At 43.7% G+C, this 23,965-nt stretch overlaps 6 non-coding genes across 6 annotated transcripts; all 6 read right to left on the minus strand.

Annotated features, from left to right (window-relative positions):
- Positions 1 to 3,339: 3,339 nt before the first annotated feature.
- Trnat-ugu (transfer RNA threonine (anticodon UGU)) lies at positions 3,340 to 3,413 on the minus strand. The gene has a single exon. It is a non-coding gene; the product is annotated as a tRNA-Thr (tRNA).
- A 363-nt stretch (positions 3,414 to 3,776) lies between these two features.
- Positions 3,777 to 3,850, minus strand: Trnat-ugu (transfer RNA threonine (anticodon UGU)). Its single transcript has one exon. It is a non-coding gene; the product is annotated as a tRNA-Thr (tRNA).
- Positions 3,851 to 4,213: 363 nt separating this feature from the next.
- Trnat-ugu (transfer RNA threonine (anticodon UGU)) lies at positions 4,214 to 4,287 on the minus strand. The gene has a single exon. It is a non-coding gene; the product is annotated as a tRNA-Thr (tRNA).
- A 363-nt stretch (positions 4,288 to 4,650) lies between these two features.
- Positions 4,651 to 4,724, minus strand: Trnat-ugu (transfer RNA threonine (anticodon UGU)). The gene has a single exon. It is a non-coding gene; the product is annotated as a tRNA-Thr (tRNA).
- Positions 4,725 to 5,087: 363 nt separating this feature from the next.
- Positions 5,088 to 5,161, minus strand: Trnat-ugu (transfer RNA threonine (anticodon UGU)). The gene has a single exon. It is a non-coding gene; the product is annotated as a tRNA-Thr (tRNA).
- A 363-nt stretch (positions 5,162 to 5,524) lies between these two features.
- On the minus strand, positions 5,525 to 5,598 carry Trnat-ugu (transfer RNA threonine (anticodon UGU)). Its single transcript has one exon. It is a non-coding gene; the product is annotated as a tRNA-Thr (tRNA).
- Positions 5,599 to 23,965: the final 18,367 nt, after the last annotated feature.

Here is a 23,965-nt window from a genome sequence, read left to right on the forward strand (position 1 = left end):
ATTTATAAAATGTTCGTAATCAGCCAATTTGTACAAAAGCCATTCAAAAACTAGCCGCCGTATGTGGGCTTCTGGGCGCTGGTGTTAAGTTAATGTGTAATGATGTGGATGTAGTTCTTCGTTGTGCAACACTTCAACAACCAGTCTTTGAAATATCTGGAACAGCCCAGCAGTATCACGAGTACTTCACCGAGGTGATTGGTGAACGGTTTCAAGAATAGCGTCCTCTTTTTGTGGAGTAGGTCTTGTCTTAGAATGAGCTCAGTCAATTACTTGTGGACGAAGACTACCGGTTTCATCTACATCTACATCTACATGACTACTCTGCAATTCACATTTAAGTGCTTGGCAGAGGGTTCGTCGAACCACAATCATACTATCTCTCTACCATTCCCGAACAGTGCGCGGGAAAAACGAACACCTAAACCTTTCTGTTCGAGCTCTGATTTCTCTTATTTTATTTTTATGATCATTCCTACCTATGTAGGTTGGGCTCAACAAAATATTTTCGCATTCGGAAGAGAAAGTTGGTGACTGAAATTTCGTAAATAGATCTCGCCGCGACGAAAAACGTCTTTGTTGTAATGACTTCCATCCCAATTCGCGTATCGTATCTGCCACACTCTCTCCCCTACTACGTGATAATACAAAACGAGCTGCCCTTTTTTGCACCCTTTCGATGTCCTCCGTCAATCCCACCTGGTAAGGATCCCACACCGCGCAGCAATATTCTAACGGAGGACGAACGAGTGTAGTGTAATCTGTCTCTTTAGTGGACTTGTTGCATCTTCTAAGTGTCCTGCCAATGAAACGCAACCTTTGGCTCGCCTTCCCCACAATATTATCTATGTGGTCTTTCCAACTGAAGTTGTTCGTAATTTTAACACCCAGGTACTTAGTTGAATTGACAGCCTTGAGAATTGTACTATTTATCGAGTAATCGAATTCCAACGGATTTCTTTTGGAACTCATGTGTATCGCCTCACACTTTTCGTTATTTAGCGTCAACTGCCACCTGCCACACCATACAGCAATCTTTTCTAAATCGCTTTGCAACTGATACTGGTCTTCGGATGACCTTACTAGACGGTAAATTACAGCATCATGTGCGAGCAACCTAAGAGAACTGCTCAGATTGTCACCCAGGTCATTTATATAGATGAGGAACAGCAGAGGTCCCACGACGCTTCCCTGGGGAACACCTGATATCACTTCAGTTTTACTCGATGATTTGCCGTCTATTACTACGAACTGCGACCTTCCTGACAGGAAATCACGAATCCAGTCGCACAACTGAGACGATACCCCATAGGCCCGCAGCTTGATTAGAAGTCGCTTGTGAGGAACGGTGCCAAAAGCTTTCCGGAAATCTAGAAGTACGGAATCAACTTGAGATCCCCTGTCGATAGCGGCCATTACTTCGTGCGAATAAAGAGCTAGCTGCGTTGCACAAGAACGATGTTTTCTGAAACCATGCTGATTACGTATCAATAGATCGTTCCCTTCGAAGTGATTCATAATGTTTGAATACAGTATATGCTCCAAAACCCTACTGCAAACCGACGTCAATGATATAGGTCTGTAGTTTGATGGATTACTCCTACTACCCTTCTTAAACACTGGTGCGACCTGCGCAATTTTCCAATCTGTAGGTACAGATCTATCGGTGAGCGAGCGATTGTATATGAGTGCTAAGTAGGGAGCTATTGTATCAGCGTAATCTGAAAGGAACCTAATCGGTATACAAACTGGACCTGAAGACTTGTCCGTATCAAGCGATTTGAGTTGCTTCGCAACCCCTAAGGTATCTACTTCTAAGAAACTCATGCTAGCAGCTGTTCGTGTTTCAAATTCTGGAATATTCCATTCATCTTCCCTGGTGAAGGAATTTCGGAAAACTGCGTTCAATAACTCCGCTTTAGCGGCACAGTCGTCGGTAACAGTACCATCGGCACTGCGCAGCGAAGGTATTGACTGCGTCTTGCCGCTTGTGTACTTTACATACGACCAGAATTTCTTCGGATTTTCTACCAAATTTCGAGACAATGTTTCGTTGTGGAACCTATTAAAGGCATCTCGCATTGAAGTCCGCGCCAAATTTCGCGCGTCTGTAAATTTTAGCCAATCTTCGGGATTTCGCGTTCTTCTGAACTTCGCATGCTTTTTCCGTTGCCTCTGCAACAGAGTTCGTACCTATTTTGTGTACCACGGGGGATCAGTTCCATCTCTTACCAATTTATGAGGTATGAATCTCTCAATTGCTGTTGCTACTATATCTTTGAATTTGAGCCACATCTCGTCTACATTTGCATAGTCAGTTCGCAAGGAATGGAGATTGTCTCTTAGGAAGGCTTCTAGTGACACTTTCCCCAGTTTTTTTAAATAAAATTATTTTGCGTTTGTTTCTGGTGGATTTGGAAGAAACGGTATTGAGCCTAGCTACAAGGACCTTGTGATCACTAATCCCTGTATCAGTCATGATGCTATCTATCAGCTCTGGATTGTTTGTGGCTAAGAGGTCAAGTGTGTTTTCGCAACCATTAAAATTCGCGTGGGTTCGTGGACTGTTGTTGTTGTTGTTGTTGTTGTGGTCTTCAGTCCTGAGACTGGTTTGATGCAGCTCTCCATGCTACTCTATCCTGTGCAAGCTTCTTCATCTCCCAGTACCTACTGCAACCTACATCCTTCTGAATCTGTTTAGTGTGTTCATCTCTTGGTCTCCCCCTACGATTTTTACCCTCCACGCTGCCCTCCAGCCGGCCGGGGTGGCCAAGCGGTTAACGGCGCTACAGTCTGGAACCGCGCGACCGCTACGGTCGCAGGTTCGAATCCTGCTTCTGGCATGGATGTGTGTGATGTCCTTAGGTTAGTTAGGTTTAAGTAGTTCTAAGTTCTAGGGGACTGATGACCTTAGAAGTTAAGTCCCATAGTGCTCAGAGCCTAAAACGCTGCCCTCCAATACTAAATTGGTGATCCCTTGATGCCTCAGAACATGTCCTACCAACCGATCCCTTCTTCTGGTCAAGTTGTGCCACAAACTCCTCTTCTCCCCAATCCTATTCAGTACCTCCTCATTAGTTATGTGATCTACCCATCTAATCTTCAGCATTCTTCTGTAGCACCACATTTCGAAAGCTTCTATTCTCTTCTTGTCCAAATTATTTACCGTCCATGTTTCACTTCCATACATGGCTACACTCCATACAAATACTTTCAGAAATGACTTCCTGACACTTAAATCTATACTCGATGATAACAAATTTAAATGATGACTAACTGACAACCTCAGCTGCTGACAGGTGTTGTTGTTATACCTCGATGTGGACAGCTGAAAATGTGTGCCCCGACCGGGACTCGAACCCGGGATCTCCTGCTTACATGGCAGACGCTCTAACCATCTGAGCCACCGAGGACACAGATGAATAGCGCGACTGCAGGGACTTATTCCTTGCACGCTTCCCGTGAGACTCACATTCCCAACTGTCCACAATTCTACATATGTATTGTACCTTATAGACATTTGCCCACCCACTCATTACTCGCGCACGCGCTGGCGATTCCCGTAAGAGTTTGGGCAACCTGTGCGCATTCGCACAGACAAAGGTCAATGACTGGGTAGCCTTTACTATATATACAAAGACAGTAACTTGTTCTCGAAAGAACAGTTATTGTTGATGACCGTGCAGCTTTCCCCTGAAATAAATTATGACTAACTGACAACCTCAGCTGCTGACAGGTGTTGTTGTTATACCTCGATGTGGACAGCTGAAAATGTGTGCCCCGACCGGGACTCGAACCCGGGATCTCCTGCTTACATGGCAGACGCTCTAACCATCTGAGCCACCGAGGACACAGATGAATAGCGCGACTGCAGGGACTTATTCCTTGCACGCTTCCCGTGAGACTCACATTCCCAACTGTCCACAATTCTACATATGTATTGTACCTTATAGACATTTGCCCACCCACTCATTACTCGCGCACGCGCTGGCGATTCCCGTAAGAGTTTGGGCAACCTGTGCGCATTCGCACAGACAAAGGTCAATGACTGGGTAGCCTTTACTATATATACAAAGACAGTAACTTGTTCTCGAAAGAACAGTTATTGTTGATGACCGTGCAGCTTTCCCCTGAAATAAATTATGACTAACTGACAACCTCAGCTGCTGACAGGTGTTGTTGTTATACCTCGATGTGGACAGCTGAAAATGTGTGCCCCGACCGGGACTCGAACCCGGGATCTCCTGCTTACATGGCAGACGCTCTAACCATCTGAGCCACCGAGGACACAGATGAATAGCGCGACTGCAGGGACTTATTCCTTGCACGCTTCCCGTGAGACTCACATTCCCAACTGTCCACAATTCTACATATGTATTGTACCTTATAGACATTTGCCCACCCACTCATTACTCGCGCACGCGCTGGCGATTCCCGTAAGAGTTTGGGCAACCTGTGCGCATTCGCACAGACAAAGGTCAATGACTGGGTAGCCTTTACTATATATACAAAGACAGTAACTTGTTCTCGAAAGAACAGTTATTGTTGATGACCGTGCAGCTTTCCCCTGAAATAAATTATGACTAACTGACAACCTCAGCTGCTGACAGGTGTTGTTGTTATACCTCGATGTGGACAGCTGAAAATGTGTGCCCCGACCGGGACTCGAACCCGGGATCTCCTGCTTACATGGCAGACGCTCTAACCATCTGAGCCACCGAGGACACAGATGAATAGCGCGACTGCAGGGACTTATTCCTTGCACGCTTCCCGTGAGACTCACATTCCCAACTGTCCACAATTCTACATATGTATTGTACCTTATAGACATTTGCCCACCCACTCATTACTCGCGCACGCGCTGGCGATTCCCGTAAGAGTTTGGGCAACCTGTGCGCATTCGCACAGACAAAGGTCAATGACTGGGTAGCCTTTACTATATATACAAAGACAGTAACTTGTTCTCGAAAGAACAGTTATTGTTGATGACCGTGCAGCTTTCCCCTGAAATAAATTATGACTAACTGACAACCTCAGCTGCTGACAGGTGTTGTTGTTATACCTCGATGTGGACAGCTGAAAATGTGTGCCCCGACCGGGACTCGAACCCGGGATCTCCTGCTTACATGGCAGACGCTCTAACCATCTGAGCCACCGAGGACACAGATGAATAGCGCGACTGCAGGGACTTATTCCTTGCACGCTTCCCGTGAGACTCACATTCCCAACTGTCCACAATTCTACATATGTATTGTACCTTATAGACATTTGCCCACCCACTCATTACTCGCGCACGCGCTGGCGATTCCCGTAAGAGTTTGGGCAACCTGTGCGCATTCGCACAGACAAAGGTCAATGACTGGGTAGCCTTTACTATATATACAAAGACAGTAACTTGTTCTCGAAAGAACAGTTATTGTTGATGACCGTGCAGCTTTCCCCTGAAATAAATTATGACTAACTGACAACCTCAGCTGCTGACAGGTGTTGTTGTTATACCTCGATGTGGACAGCTGAAAATGTGTGCCCCGACCGGGACTCGAACCCGGGATCTCCTGCTTACATGGCAGACGCTCTAACCATCTGAGCCACCGAGGACACAGATGAATAGCGCGACTGCAGGGACTTATTCCTTGCACGCTTCCCGTGAGACTCACATTCCCAACTGTCCACAATTCTACATATGTATTGTACCTTATAGACATTTGCCCACCCACTCATTACTCGCGCACGCGCTGGCGATTCCCGTAAGAGTTTGGGCAACCTGTGCGCATTCGCACAGACAAAGGTCAATGACTGGGTAGCCTTTACTATATATACAAAGACAGTAACTTGTTCTCGAAAGAACAGTTATTGTTGATGACCGTGCAGCTTTCCCCTGAAATAAATTATGACTAACTGACAACCTCAGCTGCTGACAGGTGTTGTTGTTATACCTCGATGTGGACAGCTGAAAATGTGTGCCCCGCTGTCAGCAGCTGAGGTTGTCAGTTAGTCATAATTTATTTCAGGGGAAAGCTGCACGGTCATCAACAATAACTGTTCTTTCGAGAACAAGTTACTGTCTTTGTATAGATAACAAATTTCTCTTCTTCAGAAACGCTTTCCTTGCCATTGCCAGTCTACATTTTATATCCTCTCTACTTCGACCAGCATCAGTTATTTTGCTCCCCAAATAGCAAAATTCCTTTACTACTTTAAGTGTCTCACTTCCTACTCTAATACCCTCAACATCACCCGACTTAATTCGACTACATTCCATTATCCTCGTTTTGCTTTTGTTGATGTTCATCTTATATCCTCCCTTCAAGACACCATCCATTCCGTTCAACTGCTCTTTCAAGTCCTTTGCTGTCTCTGACAGAATTACAATGTCATCGGCGAACCTCAAAGTTTTTATTTCTTCTCCATGGATTTTAATACCTACTCCGAATTTTTCTTTTGTTTCCTTTACTGCTTGCTCAATATACAGATTGAATAGCATCGGGGAGAGGCTACAACCCTGTCTTACTCCCTTCCCAACCACTGCTTCCCTTTCATGTCGCTCGACTCTTATAACTGCCATCTGGTTTCTGTACAAATTGTAAATAGCCTTTCGCTCCCTGTATTTTACCCCTGCCACCTTTAGAATTTGGAAGAGAGTATTCCAGTCAACATTGTCAAAAGCTTTCTCTAAGTCTACAAATGCTAGAAACGTAGGTTTGCCTTTCCTTAATCTTTCTTCTAAGATAAGTCGTAAGGTCAGTATTGCCTCACGTGTTCCAACATTTCTACGGAATCCAAACTGATCTTCCCCGAGGTCCGCTTCTACCAGTTTTTCCATTCGTCTGTAAAGAATTCGTGTTAGTATTTTGCAGCTGTGGCTTATTAAACTGATTGTTCGGTAATTTTCACATCTGTCAACACCTGCTTTCTTTGGGATTGGAACTATTATATTCTTCTTGAAGTCTGAGGGTATTTCGCCTGTTTCATACATCTTGCTCACCAGATGGTAGAGTTTTGTCAGGACTGCCTCTCCCAAGGCAGTCAGTAGTTCCAATGGAATGTTGTCTACTCCGGGGGCCTTGTTTCGACTCAGGTCTTTCAGTGCTCTGTCAAACTCTTCACGCAGTATCGTATCTCCCATTTTATCTTCATCTACATCCTCTTCCATTTCCATAATATTGTCCTCAAGTACATCGCCCTTGTATAGACCCTCTATATACTCCTTCCACCTTTCTGCCTTCCCTTCTTTGCTTAGAACTGGGTTGCCATCTGAGCTCTTGATATTCGTACAAGTGGTTCTCTTCTCTCAAAAGGTCTCTTTAATTTTCCTGTAGGCAATATCTATCTTACCCCTAGTGAGACAAGCCTCTACATCCTTACATTTGTTCTCTAGCCATCCCTGCTTAGCCACTTTGCACTTCCTGTCGATCTCATTTTTGAGACGATTGTATTCCTTTTTGCCTGCTTCATTTACTGCATTTTTATATTTTCTCCTTTCATCAATTAAATTCAATATTTCTTCTGTTACCCAAGGATTTCTACTAGCCCTCGTCTTTTTACCTACTTGATCCTCTGCTGCCTTCACTACTTCATCCCTCAAAGCTACCCATTCTTCTTCTACTGTATTTCTTTCCCCCATTCCTGTCAATTGTTCCCTTATGCTCTCCCTGAAACTCTGTACAACCTTTGGTTCTTTCAGTTTATCCAGGTCCCATCTCCTTAAATTCCCACCTTTTTGCAGTTTCTTCAGTTTTAATCTACAGGTCATAACCAATAGATTGTGGTCAGAGTCCACATCTGCCCCTGGAAATGTCTTACAATTTAAAACCTGGTTCCTAAATCTCTGTCTTACCATTATATAATCTATTTGATACCTTTTAGTATCTCCAGGGTTCTTCCATGTATACAACCTTCTATCATGATTCTTGAACCAAGTGTTAGCTATGATTAAGTTGTGCTCTGTGCAAAATTCTACCAGGCGGCTTCCTCTTTCATTTCTTAGCCCCAAATCATATTCACCTACTACGTTTCCTTCTCTCCCTTTTCCTACACTCGAATTCCAGTCACCCATGACTATTAAATTTTCGTCTCCCTTCACTATCTGAATAATTTCTTTTATTTCATCATACATTTCTTCAATTTCTTCGTCATCTGCAGAGCTAGTTGGCATATAAACTTGTACTACTGTAGTAGGTGTGGGCTTCGTATCTATCTTGGCCACAATAATGCGTTCACTAAGCTGTTTGTAGTAGCTTACCCGCGTTCCTATTTTCCTATTCATTATTAAACCTACTCCTGCATTACCCCTATTTGACTTTGTGTTTATAACCCTGTGGTCACCTGACCAGAAGTCTTGTTCCTCCTGCCACCGAACTTCACTAATTCCCACTATATCTAACTTTAACCTATCCATTTCCCTTTTCAAATTTTCTAACCTACCTGCCCGATTAAGGGATCTGACATTCCACGCCCCGATCCGTTGAACGCCAGTTTTCTTTCTCCTGATAACGACATCCTCTTGAGTAGTCCCCGCCCGGAGATCCGAATGGGGGACTATTTTACCTCCGGAATATTTTACCCAAGAGGCCGCCATCATCATTTAATCATACAGTAAAGCTGCATGCCCTCGGGAAAAATTACGGCCGTAGTTTCCCCTTGCTTTCAGCCGTTCGCAGTACCAGCACAGCAAGGCCGTTTTGGTTATTGTTACAAGGCCTGATCAGTCAATCATCCAGACTGTTGCCCTTGCAACTACTGAAAAGGCTGCTGCCCCTCTTCAGGAACCACACGTTTGTCTGGTCTCTCAACAGATACCCCTCGGTTGTGGTTGTACCTACGGTACGGCTATCTGTATCGCTGAGGCACGCAAGCCTCCCCACCAACGGCAAGGTCCATGGTTCATGGGGGGGGGGGGGTCGTGGACTAACTGCTCGAAATAATTTTCGGAGAAAGCATTTAGGACAATCTCGGAAGATGTTTTCTGCCTACCACCGGTTTTGAACAAGTATTTTTGCCAACATATCGAGTGAAGGTTGAAGTCCCCACCAACTATAACCGTATGAGTGGGGTATTTATTTGTTACGAGACTCAAATTTTCTCTGAACTGTTCCGCAACTATATCATCGGAGTCTGGGGGTCGGTAGAACTTATTAACTTAGTTCGGCTGTTACGTATAACCTACACCCATACCAATTCGCACGGAGTATCTACTTCGACTTCACTACAAGATAAACCACTACTGACAGACACAAACACTCCACCACCAATTCTGCCTAATCTATCTTTCCTGAATTCCGTCTGAGACTTCGTAAAAATTTCTGCAGAACTTATTTCAGGCTTTAACCAGCTTTCTGTGCCTATAACGATTTCAGCTTCTGTGCTTTCTATTAGCGCTTGAAGCTCAGGGACGTTCCCAGCACAACTACAACAATTTACAACTACAATTCCGACTGTTCCTTGATACAAGCACGTCCTGTATTTGCCATGCACCCTTTGAGATTGCAGCCCACCCCGTACTTTCCCGAGGCCTTCTAACCTAAAAAACCGCCCAGTCCACGCCACACAGCCTCCGCTACCCGTGTAGCCGCCATCTGAGTGTAGTGAACTCCTGACCTATTCAGCGGAACCCGAAACCCCACCACCCTATGGCGCAAGTCAAGGAATATGCAGCCAACACGGTCGCAAAACCGTCTGAACCTCTGATTCAGACCCTCCACCCGGCTCTGCACCAAAGGTCCGCAGTCGGTTCTGTCAACGATGCTGCAGATGGTGAGCTATGCCTTCATCTCGTAAGCAAGACCGGCAGCCTTCACCAAATCAGATAGCCGCTGGAATCCAGAGAGAATTTCCTCAGATCCAAAGCGACACACGTCATTAGTGCCGACATGTACCACCACCTGCAGCTGGCTGCACCCTGTGCTCTCCATGGCATCCGGAAGGACCCTTTCCACATCAGGAATGACTCCACCCGGAATGCACACGGAGTGCACACTGGATTTCTTCCCCTCCTTAGCCGCCATATCCCTAAGGGGCCCCATTACGTGCCTAACATTGGAGCTCCCAACTACCAATAAGCCCACCCTCTGTGATTGCCCGGACCTTGAAGACTGAGAATCATCCTCTGAAACAGGGCAGGCAGCTTCATCTGGCTCAGTCAGAGACAGTACCTGCAACCTGTTTGTCAGACGCACCGGGGAGGCTTTCTGATCAGCCTCCGGGGACGTCTTTCGCTGCCTGTCACGCCTTGGAACGGCCTCCCAGTCAACCATAGGGGGGGGGGGGGGGGGGGGGTCAGCCCCACTGCGGGCAGCAACGGGGCAACCACAGCGGCAGACCGATCTGGGGACAGACGGGACGAGGTTGATATCCCCGTGATACCCAAGTCCGGCTCCCCATAGTGGTGCCCATTGGCAACAGCCTCAAGCTGCGCGACCGAAGTCAGCGCCGCTTGCAGCTGTGAGCGAAGGGATGCCAACTCAGCCCTCATCCGAACACAGCAATCACAGTCCCTGTCCATTCTAATCGATGTTGAACAACAGTTACTGAAACACGAGTCAGTGCCTAGATAACGCAAGGGAAACACGCAAAGAATGTATTAACTAACCTGTACAAATGCCTAGCGACTGCGCTACAATCTGCCTGAATTTACGATTACAGTAACGAAAACTCGAAATTACACCTCCTATACGAAACTCACACGCAATTTAAGTAAGAATCTACGAAGTAAACACTAAAGCGCGATGCTACAACTCTCAAATACTATAATACGCCAGAAATTTATGAATTAAACAATGCAAGTACCCAAAAACACTCAAAGAAATTAAGAATTGAACTATGTAATAAATAAGTAAGCTAGGGGTATACGACTTGCTGCTGCAGCTGCTTATCCAACGGCGGCAGGGAGCACTACCAAATCAACAGCTGTAGCTTAATGAGCTACATCCACCAAGAAGCTATGGTTCGATACCTCACCATATTTCATTTCTATTTTTTAGACGTCCGTTCCCTAGTCCTCGTCGTTTATAAGCAGGCATTGCTCCAGGTGACGAAAAACATTCGTTCTGTGACGACAGATATGCGTACGCACGAGCAGCAGCTTGTCTGTCGGATGCAAGCAGCACCAAGAGCTTATCGAGGTATTTACGTTGGTGTCCTTCATCGGAAAGCCATCCTACATGAACTTCACATGACGAGTTATGGTTGTGCGCTGCACGGTTAGTAGACGCATGCATGCAGTCTAATGGATCCACTGTTCTGCGACAAGCTATTGTTATTTGACAAAATGATGCCCTGCTTATAAACGACGAGGACTAGGGAACGGACGTCTAAAAAATAGAAATGAAATATGGTGAGGTATCGAACCATAGCTTCTTGGTGGGTGTAGCTCATTAAGCTACAACTGTTGATTTGGTAGTGCGAAGTTATTCCCATTCTTCTGTACATTCCGATGTGCTGCACGATGCGTCTGTGTTGCCAGCTCCTCACCATCACACATGTGTTTTCAAAATGCATCCGATCTAATGTCATTGTCACCCTGACAAGGGTCCTGAAAGTTTTATGCTATAGAAAGCCCGAGAGTCACTGAATAACAAAAGACAGTATTAAAAATAGTAATACTGTCAGTTTTGATTTCTTGTTGACAATATGATTGAAAATAGTTAGTAATAATTCCTCAGTAAGTTAGCTAGTCTGTCCCCTAACAATCAGACGCAATGTTCATTATTAAAATCGAAATGAAGTTACAATAAAGAAAATTTAATTAAAGCAACACTGGCAAATTAATGTTCAAGTCAAAGCTATAAATTCTGCACTTTTCACCCTAGCTAGTTGTCAGAGTGTAATATTGTGTTGGCTTGCCTAGTTTGCCCCACAGTGTTGCAATTGTGCTGGAGGTTAATTGTTATTAGTTAATTCATGTAACGTCTAAATTTCTTAATACGGGAAATTTCAAAGAGCTACACATGCAGATTCCACGTGTTCTGCATATGTAAACAAGTGTAACTCTGGGGTTACATAATTCCTACTATAACAGAAAATTTTCACCAGTCAGTCATTTCAGTAATGAGCATTTACTTATTATTACAAATTATAACTTTTAACTTCTTAACGAGTTAAAAAATTGTTAATGTTTTCTTACTGTTATTTTTGTACCATGTAGGTGTGTCGGTTGCCACACGTTTATTTTAAGAACTAAGTAGTTGACTTAACTATTTAAGTTTCGGTAACCGTTGTCACGATGATAAAAATTCTTGTGGGTGTTGTAATGAGTCATTGTATAAAATATAAAATACTTTAAAATACATAAAATACAAAACCGACGTTTCAGGCATACCACAAGGGTCTTCCTCATGGCAAGTCTTGTCTTGCCCTGAGTGAGGAAGGTCGTTTTAATACTTCTGAAATATTGGTTTTATAGTTTACTTATTTTAAAGTACTTTATTTTTTATGCAACGACAGAGCCCAGGATCCAGGAGAATTTTTAATCATCTAAATAAGTAGTCGTTGCTGTTCTGGTTACATATCTATAACGAGCAGCTGTTGTCCAATTGGACTGGCGACCATTTATTTATTCTAAATTAAGTAATTTGATTCTGCTGCGAGTTATTCGAAATTTCTTGGTACCCCTTTCATTTCGTACATTGCCATGTGTGACTGCACCAAGAAAGCAGAGAGAGTATAGCAAGTTATGTGGAAGAATAACTTGTAGTATACTTCCCACTAATTAGTTATCCATTTCGGAAAAGACTGCGGTGAAAATTTCTTGTTGGGATTGAATTCATTCGACCATAGTCAACAAATCCGCATGGCAGATTAGTAAAGGGGGAAATTACAAGTAGGAGGTATAATATTACTATGGTTTTGTCAACGGCATTACTCGACAGACGTGTCTCATTTATGCTGAAAGACGCTCTCAACGATGCATTTCATCTGAAAAAATGTTCATTATGTTGTCCCAGTGACGTGTCAACGGAATATGTTGCGAATATAGTTAGCAGCAAAGAAACAATAAATTTATAAGCATGATGTGGCGACTTGTCACGCATCTCAGTGCTTATGACGTAATATCTCCTGGTCTATATATTTTACAACCATATAATTTTGTAGATATACTCAGCGAGATATGTGGATACTGCCAGCAAAATGTATTGCGAACAGAGTTAGCAGAAAAGAAGTAATAAATTAAATGTCATGCACAATGCGGCAGTGTTTTCACGCAACCCAATGTTTGTGACGTCATATCTACTGAACTATGTGTGGTACCATGATATAATTTTGTAGGTGCATTTGGTATATTATGTGGATACTGCCTACGAAATTTATTGCAGTAGGACAGAAGTAAAAAATTTAAACGACGTACATGATACGGCAGTTTTTCACGCACCTAATTGTTTATAACGTCATACCTCCTGAACAATGACAGGTAGTTGTCTGTCGTCACTTTATCAAATTTGATTGAAGTCACTCCAGTGGTCCAGGAGATGTGGAGCGTATACACACACACATACTTACATACATACATTTTTATAATAAATGTGGATCCAGAATACAAACATTTGGTTGTATCCACAATACAAGCTGCTAGTTTGCAATCACCAAACTAACATGTTATTTGTATGCTGCTTTCGTTATATGGTAAGTTCAAGCGGGGCTCATACGAAAGCACTACATTTTGCAACTCGGTTAGTCACAACTGTCGTTCATTTGTTGTTGTAGTCTTAGGTGTTAGTGGTATCTGAAAGGCGGCGTGCGTGCAGCTAGTCTAGCCAGCACAAGTCTGTGCTCAACCGTCGATGCACACGAGCTGGCACCTAATGAAGCACTCTGATGACTCACGACCAAATCGTACTGTCCGTTATGATCCCTAGACAAGATGGTGATTGTACCGTCCTCTGGGCACATTAAGTGGTCCGATGTACTGTTGTCACTGTTTACAAGCTTCTGATTTGTGTTGGTCTCATGCGTATTTCACAGACATACCAGTCTGTCCCCTACGAGTCTAAACAGCACACTATGGCACCGATATTTTTGCCATGTTTGAACGAGCTTACCCATGGCAATTGCTCTGTAGGATGTCAATGAAATATGCTTTCTTTCAACTAAGATTAATACGACACTGACTTTCTGGTCAAAAACGAGAGGTAGCTGGAACCCCTAATCACATATTGATGGTACACCGTTCTACACAGCCAATGAATTTGAGTCATTGGAGCCATTCTTTCCGGGTGTTGCATATTTTACAAATGTAGCTATACTAACAAACCAACAGAAGTGATGTAGGGTGTTACAGTTAACATTTTCCTATTGCTGGGAGCGAAAATGTCAGAACGCAATCATTTGGGAGAGCGTGGAGGAGATTTTTTTTTTTCTTGGAAGATGAGGATGGCAGTATTTATTTGTGTCTCATTCCGTGATAGCATGCTACTTGGTCACGGAAATAGTCAGCACATGTTATCAGAATCCTGATTAGAATATTTATAAACAAAAAATTTAAAGATTAATAAAACATGAAAAATTTTTTATGAGGTAGTATATGAAATAAGAGCAAACTACACAGGAAAATTCGCAACAGCTGCAAGGAAACTCTGTAAAAAAACAGGAGAGTGCATAAAGAACCTTCCCTCTTAGGGCTGAAGACTTGAAAAGTTCATTTAAGTTGAAAATTAAATCTGCTCAACAGTGAACACCTTTCTGTGTTATGCTGTGTTATGCTTAAGGACGGGTTATTTTAGAGATTTTTTTTTTGCGTCTAGTATTCACTGAATGAATGTTGGAGTTGTTCCGAATGAGTCAATATTATCACAAAGAAATTGTGTTATGGGGTGTATGTAGAGAGATGGCGAGGTTAGACATCTCAGCAACGACCTACAAGAAGTTCACGAACTGACACCGCTGATCAGCCTGACCGCCCTTTTCTGTATTAAGAACATTCTTGATGAGTGTTCATAGTTGCCGTAAGATGTCACACCATAAGAGACAATAGTACGAAAGTAGACGAAATAACAACATCCTATAGCGAGAAAGCTCTTCATATATCTATGGCCGTCTCCGATTCCCCATCACTATAGAGACAGAAGACACAGAATAAATAGCAGCACATTGGTTTATCAAGAGCAGATACTACTGTAGTCAAGTTTTAAGATCATAAACTCTAGAATGGGCAATAACAGTTTATTCAGTTTACGAACGTCTGCAAATGTAGACTCAGCCAAGTCGGCCAGTACAAGATAAACAATGAATGGCATTATTTTCTTTGAGCCTGGGTCCATAGTTGCTAAGTATTTTGTATTGGATTCTGTCCCTCCTGCAACTGTCCCTTTTTTTCCTGCACTAATCACACAATTTCAGCTATACAACATTTTCAAAAATGATCATTAAAATCTCCGGTGGTATATGTTGTCATGCTAGTCTCTCTGCATCTTTTTCTTTATTCATATTTCATCTCCCTCGATCCCTAATGGCGGGCGTGGACTGCCAGTGCTAAATTCAACCCTCCCTTCAACCAAGGGAAAACTAACACTAGACGAAAAAACAACTAATTTAAAATGTGAGATATTTACAAGAGAATTTAAAAATTTGTAAAAGTGAAATTAATGAAAGGTTTTACATAAAAGAAACTTGATTTTTTCATTTTTGATTTCAAACACAAAAAATAAAAAGGTAAAACGAAAATTATAAGAACACATTTAAAACACAATGTAAAACACCGATCTTAAGGAAGAAGAACAAGAAGCTCTTCATTGTTACTAAAACTTGAAGGACCTACCCCGGGAACATGCTAGTCTTCTTCACGTCTTCTATATAAATGACGTCTATAGCTTTGTACTTCTGCGTACAGATGTTATTGCACAATTAAAATGTACGGCCGGCCGAAGTGGCCGTGCGGTTAAAGGCGCTGCAGTCTGGAACCGCAAGACCGCTACGGTCGCAGGTTCGAATCCTGCCTCGGGCATGGATGTTTGTGATGTCCTTAGGTTAGTTAGGTTTAACTAGTTCTAAGTTCTAGGGGACTAATGACCTCAGCTGCTGAGTCCCATAGTGCTCAGAGCCATTTGAACCATTTTGAAAATGTGCGAGTAGCTTCATTAGTATGGCGGCACACCGCGCGTTTATAATCATATTTGTATGGTACATACAAAAAGAAACGAGCCGGTGGCTGAAAAATGAAAACTGCTCAAGGAATCGTAATGCCGTTGCCAATGGAAGAACGTGTGCCCCTACAAGAAGCTGAGGCCCCATACCCACTGCTAGAGGGACATAGTCGTACATCCACGTGACGACGGACCACGGCACTCAGCTGTGGTCAAAACAGGGAAATGGATGGTTCAAAACAAGAGCAAATGGGTGTATGCGTTCCCATACAGTGGAAGAAGTACCGGGGAAGAAAATTCGTCAGAAAATGGCACAAGTGTATGGAGAGCACTGCATGTCCGTTGTAATCCCGACGCTCCATCCGACCTCTGGGGCAATGGCTGACGCCGTAACTCGCTAGTTTTCAATAATGAGGACATCCACCTGTTCGACAATAGTATTGGTAATGCGGTGTTGCGTTCCAGATTGTGCTTCATCGATCAGTGTCATCCGTCCTTCCTTGAATAGCTCCTGTCGTGTGTTGATCTTTGCAAAGGACATGCAGTGCTCTTCGTACACTCCTGGAAATTGAAATAAGAACACCGTGAATTCATTGTCCCAGGAAGGGGAAACTTTATTGACACATTCCTGGGGTCAGATACATCACATGATCACACTGACAGAACCACAGGCACATAGACACAGGCAACAGAGCATGCACAATGTCGGCACTAGTACAGTGTATATCCACCTTTCGCAGCAATGCAGGCTGCTATTCTCCCATGGAGACGATCGTAGAGATGCTGGATGTAGTCCTGTGGAACGGCTTGCCATGCCATTTCCACCTGGCGCCTCAGTTGGACCAGCGTTCGTGCTGGACGTGCAGACCGCGTGAGACGACGCTTCATCCAGTCCCAAACATGCTCAATGGGGGACAGATCCGGAGATCTTGCTGGCCAGGGTAGTTGACTTACACCTTCTAGAGCACGTTGGGTGGCACGGGATACATGCGGACGTGCATTGTCCTGTTGGAACAGCAAGTTCCCTTGCCGGTCTAGGAATGGTAGAACGATGGGTTCGATGACGGTTTGGATGTACCGTGCACTATTCAGTGTCCCCTCGACGATCACCAGTGGTGTACGGCCAGTGTAGGAGATCGCTCCCCACACCATGATGCCGGGTGTTGGCCCTGTGTGCCTCGGTCGTATGCAGTCCTGATTGTGGCGCTCACCTGCACGGCGCCAAACACGCATACGACCATCATTGGCACCAAGGCAGAAGCGACTCTCATCGCTGAAGACGACACGTCTCCATTCGTCCCTCCATTCACGCCTGTCGCGACACCACTGGAGGCGGGCTGCACGATGTTGGGGCGTGAGCGGAAGACGGCCTAACGGTGTGCGGGACCGTAGCCCAGCTTCATGGAGACGGTTGCGAATGGTCCTCGCCGATACCCCAGGAGCAACAGTGTCCCTAATTTGCTGGGAAGTGGCGGTGCGGTCCCCTACGGCACTGCGTAGGATCCTACGGTCTTGGCGTGCATCCGTGCGTCGCTGCGGTCCGGTCCCAGGTCGACGGGCACGTGCACCTTCCGCCGACCACTGGCGACAACATCGATGTACTGTGGAGACCTCACGCCCCACGTGTTGAGCAATTCGGCGGTACGTCCACCCGGCCTCCCGCATGCCCACTATACGCCCTCGCTCAAAGTCCGTCAACTGCACATACGGTTCACGTCCACGCTGTCGCGGCATGCTACCAGTGTTAAAGACTGCGATGGAGCTCCGTATGCCACGGCAAACTGGCTGACACTGACGGTGGCGGTGCACAAATGCTGCGCAGCTAGCGCCATTCGACGGCCAACACCGCGGTTCCTGGTGTGTCCGCTGTGCCGTGCGTGTGATCATTGCTTGCACAGCCCTCTCGCAGTGTCCGGAGCAAGTATGGTGGGTCTGACACACCGGTGTCAATGTGTTCTTTTTTCCATTTCCAGGAGTGTATATTTGTGCCATTCTCTGATGAATTTCCGCTCCCCACAGTCCTTTCGTTCTAAGGAAACGCCCTACGTCCATTTACTCTTCTTTTGAAGCATCCATTTATCTATTTTCACCGCTACCAAGTGCAGTGGACGGTCGACGCTTGCACCTGTTTACCCTGTAGCCAGGTGGCTGTACACCCGCGAGTCCTGGGCCTCGGCGCACATATAAGGGACCGCACCTTCTTCCTTCAGCTGTTTTAATTGTACAAACCCTGCCTCGTTTCTTTTCGAATTCCATACTAGCTTACTGCCTGTTGCTTCTGTTGCATAGACTGTATGGTCTTCACAGATTTTGTTTAATCGATTTTTTATGTTGTTCTCAAACTACAACACCTTAACATGGCCTTTACTGAATGTTCTCTGACGAAAAAGCGATTTTGGTAGGTGAAGTCTATGATTTTTGTTAATCATGCCTTTTGCGTTCTTGTGGTGATACTTTCATAGAAACTTTCATTACCTAACACTCATTTCTTTAGCTTTATTTTTTTTTTAATGTAACGGAATACTTTCTTGAAAATTTTCATCCCCTCTTACATCTCCATAGAGCTTGAATTTGCAAAAACAATGAAACACATATTTTTATTTCTAACAGAGAAGCCAAATACAGGTTTTCTTATATTTAGCTTTAAAAATGCTTTCATAATGAAATAATGTCATAAAATGCAATTTTGTCAAATGATGAGATGGTTGGAGATCGTGGCTGTTATTTGAAGACAAATGTTGATGGTGTTGAGACAGCAACCAGCCACAAATTTATTTTCATTAACACAACCATCTGTGTGGCGTGCTTATAATTATGTATTATTTACATTTTACGACAATTAATCTGTAAAAAAACGCACTACATGTTGTAATGAAAGCATGAAAACCTTCTGAAGATGAATCGTAATGATTCGAAACCGGTAACGGTACCTTTTGAATAAAGGAACTGAAAATAAATTTGTGGCTGGTTGCTGTCTCAACACCATCAACAATTTCATAAAACTTTTCATCCCCTATTTCGCTCCCTTAGGAGGCTGAATTTCCAAAACACTGGGCACATAATTGTCTTTTTATTTCGAAACAGTATCTGAAACACCAGTTTTCATTGATGTAGCTTTAAAAATACTTCATCAGTTCTTTAATAACGTTTTATTTAAAATTACTTTTAACCACTATTTCACCCCCGTAGGGGTCAAATTTCTAAAAATTCTGAAACACATATTTCTTTATTTTTGGCCAAGAAATCAAATATCAATTTCCGGAGGTCTAGCCTTCAAATTTACCTTAATAGCGACATATTTTCAAAAAACATTTCGCCCGCTATTTCACCGTCTTGAGAGTGGAATTTAGAGAAATCTCTTCTTAAACGACACTTACAGTATAACATCCATACACTTCCCAAATTTCAGGGTTCTATCCGTAGCAGTTTGCGGGCTGGGCGGTGATGAGCAAGTCAGTCAGGACACTGCCTTTTATATCTACTGTATGTAGATTACTAAACGGCTACTGTTACCATGTTCCAACGGCAGGTTGCCTATCTCACGGCTTCCAGGGGCCAACAGACATTTAATTTTTGTTCTTAATGACATTATTGAACAAATTTAAAATTCTGTCATAAACTATTCACTAAGAGGGATAACATTACGTTAAAGGTTTAACACAGTAAGTCAAATATTGAAGTTGGAAACTGTGTGTGTGTCTTGAAGCAGCATAGCTCACGGGTCACATATTACACTACTGGCCATTAAAATTGCTACACCAAGAACAAATGCAAATGATAAACGGGTATTCATTTGACAAATATATTATACTTGAACTGACATGTGATTACATTTTCACGCAATTTGGGTGCATAGATCCTGAGAAATCAGTACCCAGAACAACCACCTCTGGCCGCAATAACGGCCTTAATACTCCTGGGCATTGAGTCAAACAGAACTTGGATGGCGTGTACAGGTACAGCTGCCCATGCAGCTTCAACACGAAACCACAGTTCATCAAGAGTAGTGACTGGCGTATTGTGACGAGCCAGTTGCTCAGCCACCATTGACCAGACGTTTTCGGTTGGTGAGAGATCTGGAGAATGTGCTGGCCAGGGCAGCAGTCGAACATTTTCTGTATTCAGAAAGGCCCGTACAGGACCTGCAACATGCGGTCGTGCATTATCCTGCTGAAATGTAGGGTTTCGCAGGGATCGAATGAAGGGTAGAGCCATGGGTGGTAACACATCTGAAATGTAACGTCCACTGTTCAAAGTGCAGCCAATACGAACAAGAGGTGACCGAAACGTGTAACAAATGGCACCCCATACCATCACGCCGGATGATACGCCAGTATGGCGATGACGAATACACGCTTCCAATATGCGTTCCCCGCTATGTCACCAAACACGGATGCGACCATCATGCTGATGTAAACAGAACCTGGATTCATCCGAAAAACTGATGTTTTGCCACTCGTGCACCCAGGTTCGTCGTTGAGTACACCATCGCAGGCGCTCCTGTCTGTGATGGAACGTCAAGGGTAACCGCAGCCATGGACTCCGAGCAGATAGTCCATGCTGCTGCAAACGTCGTCGAACTTTTCGTGCAGATGGTTGTTGTCTTACAAACGTCCCCATCTGTTGACTCAGGGTTCGAGACGTGGCTGCATTATCTGTTACAGCCATGCGGATAAGATGCCTGTCATTTCGACTGCTAGTGATACGAGGCCGTTGGGATCCAGCACGGCGTTCCGTATTACCCTCCTGAACCCACCGATTCCATATTCTGCTAACAGTCATTGGATCTCGACCAACGCGAGTAACAATGTCGCGTTGCGATAAACCGCAATCGCGATAGGCTACGACCCAAGCTTTATCAAAATCGGAAACGTGATGGTACGCATTTCTCTTCCTTACAAGAGGCATCAGAACAACGTTTCACCAAGCAACGCCGATCAACTGCTGTTTGTGTATGAGAAATCCGTTGGAAACTTTCTTCATGTCAGCACGTCGTAGGTGTCGCCACCGGCGCCAACCCTGTGCGAATGCTCTGAAAAGCTAATCGTTTGCATATCACAGCATCTTCTTCTTGTCGGTGAAATTTCGCGTCTGTAGCACGTCATCTTCGTGGTGTAGCAATTTTAATGGCGAGTAGTGTACCTAAAATATATTAATCCAATACTCGAGAATGAGACCACTTAATGACTTCCGGCAAACTTTACACATAATTTTAAATGATATTTAAACTTTTTCTTGCTGGCTATCACCCCCCCCCCCCCCCGCCCCTCAATTCACACACAAAATAACTAAAGGAAAAGAAAGTTTAGAAAGTTTATCGCTTACTACATTTTTGTTGTTCTTGCAGTAAAAGTTCAGCATCAGAGATAACGTTTCCATTTATTATTTCTTTACTACTAACACTATTCCCAACACACTTTTCAAACAGTATTCACATATATTATTGAATGTATTTCCAAAATAATATAGCTCTACGACATGTAGGCCTGAAGTTATGATGTCATAAACATTGAGATGCGTGAAAACTATTTTTTTTTAAACGGAGCGCAAATTACCCAGACGACAATCATCTGATGAATAACCCAAAACTAATACAGTAAAACTAACATAATTAGGGAATTGCGTCTTGAACCATATGTAACGCATTAAGTCATTTGTAAAGTAATCAGACGTTTGAAGGTGTTTTATGCATGGGAGTTCGATTCTTTAAAGAATTAGGGGTGTGGGATGAGGTTTCTGGTATATTACTAACACGCATAATTACACTACCTATATCGTCTATGATATATACATCCACTACACAATGGTTTTTAGAGGGACTCAGTACCGGTAGTTAATTTCGGTGGTTAATATTGAATAACTGTCTCTTCCTTCAATGTAGCCATTTTGAGTGCTACGTATTGAAGATCATATTACGGCTACCATTCCAGTCGTATTTTAACAGTCTGTTCCAGAGTTTTGTTAGTGTAGGAATTATGGAATGTGGCTAACAAGAATTGGTTTAAGTGAGTTCTTTACCCTGCTTCAGTATGAGCTCAATCATATGTTTGAACCACGTCCCAGGAAGTTTAACAAATGGTTTCAATCCTGGGGGCAGTTTGTGAGATTTCTGTGAGTACGAGTTGAATTTCCTTCGTTGTACTGACAGTACATAGAAAATTATCGTATTTCCTGTTTTTATACATCTTCATTTTCCGCGTCCGTCGTATTAGCACTACTGCTGAGCGACACAACTATTTAGAAGCGGCTCTTTTGTATTCTCCTGAGAAGAGCTTGGCTCTCGCGTCCAGGCACGTGTATTTTACGTGAATTTTCTGTGCGAGCTGCTGCTCAAATTCTTGTGATGCTGTTCTTCTTAAAGTAAAAGCCTTACATATCGAAGACTATTTTTTTCGGGACTGGTGAACAACTCTCTGTGTTTTTTCCAGCCTCCATGAAAGAGTAATATGCCGTATATCCAACAAGACATAGACGGAAATTATACATTTCCTCTTGTCAAATTCGAATAATCTTCCCATTCGGCTTTGTTCCATTTGCCTTGTGCAGCTCTATGCAGCAGAAGAGATGAGTATGCTGTTGAAACTAATCATAATGGAATAGTGATCCGACCTCAAAGGGTCTTTAAGACTTGCCAATCACATTGTAGGGCGAGAGATGAACAGACGGAATTATGAGCAGTTGAGTTTGTTCGATAAGATAAAGGAACCAATGTCGGCAAAAGGCTGTTTAACAGTGAAGGTTTTTGTTTCCCATTAGTGAAATAATTTTTGTATAATTTAGATCTGTTGCCTGGTAGCTCCACTGCAACACGGTCACTAAAATGGCTGCAAACTAAGTAAAGTGGCTGGAACTTTGAGAAAAGTGCCTGCCATACAACGTTTCATATGACTGATCTTGGTCGGCAGTAAAGTGACATTGTTTTAAAGGATCCACCTAGGTTTTCATACTTGCTACCACATTCTAAAATTGTGATCATACGATATGTAGTACTTCTACTTGCTGGTATGTTTAAGTACCGTGAACGAACAGTGGGATACCACACAGTGCATCAATCTATTCTTGTCGAATTATGTAGTATCCGCATAATCTAGCCTGCGAGTTAGGGTTAACCATGTCTCCCCTAATCGCCAGAATCGACGGCTTAATGACATTCATCGCATGGAGCTTGTTTTCTCTGTTAGGTCTCGTACCATTGTAGACTTTTAATTCTCTTTTATCAAACTGAAGATACTGATGATTCTGTCTCGAATGAATGGTGTGGCGTTTTCATCTAGTTTACCTTGGGTAGCCTGATGTTTTAAGGCTAAAACTAGCTTGCATATGTCGTCAGTTAGGTACTGAGTTTTATTCTGAGCCAGGGTATTGTCCCTAATGTCCCTTAGCTTCAACGTTGACTTACTGTGGTTTATGACATGTCCTGCAAGGTTAGCAAATGTGAGTTTTGAAGAGTCGAAAGCAGTGGAGATTGCAATGGTCGACATTTGTTACAGAGTTATTGCAATGGTCGACATTTGTTACAGAGTTAAGTGGAACCTTGTTTGTCTCCTCTACAATCGATTTATCACACTGGCTCGCGGAATCCCCAAACGTGCGTCTCCACCACCACTTGCAGCGTAAGCGAATGCATGCTATGGTAGCTAGATTGCTGTGAACCGTTATTGACATCGTGTGTCCCGCGCGACCGCTGGGATTTGACTTCAGGTCGTGATGATCCCAGCTATTAAGTAGTGTTGACCAATTTTAATCACGCTGATCACCCAGAACATTACGATCACCTACCTAATAGCCGGTATGTCCACCTTTGGCACGGATAACAGCGGCGAGGCGTGGTGGCATGGAAGCAGTGAGGCCTTGGTAGGTTGTTGGAGGTAGCTGACACCACATCTGCACAA

This window comes from Schistocerca nitens, chromosome 1, assembly GCF_023898315.1.
Source record: "Schistocerca nitens isolate TAMUIC-IGC-003100 chromosome 1, iqSchNite1.1, whole genome shotgun sequence".
NCBI classification, from domain to species: domain Eukaryota; kingdom Metazoa; phylum Arthropoda; class Insecta; order Orthoptera; family Acrididae; genus Schistocerca; species Schistocerca nitens.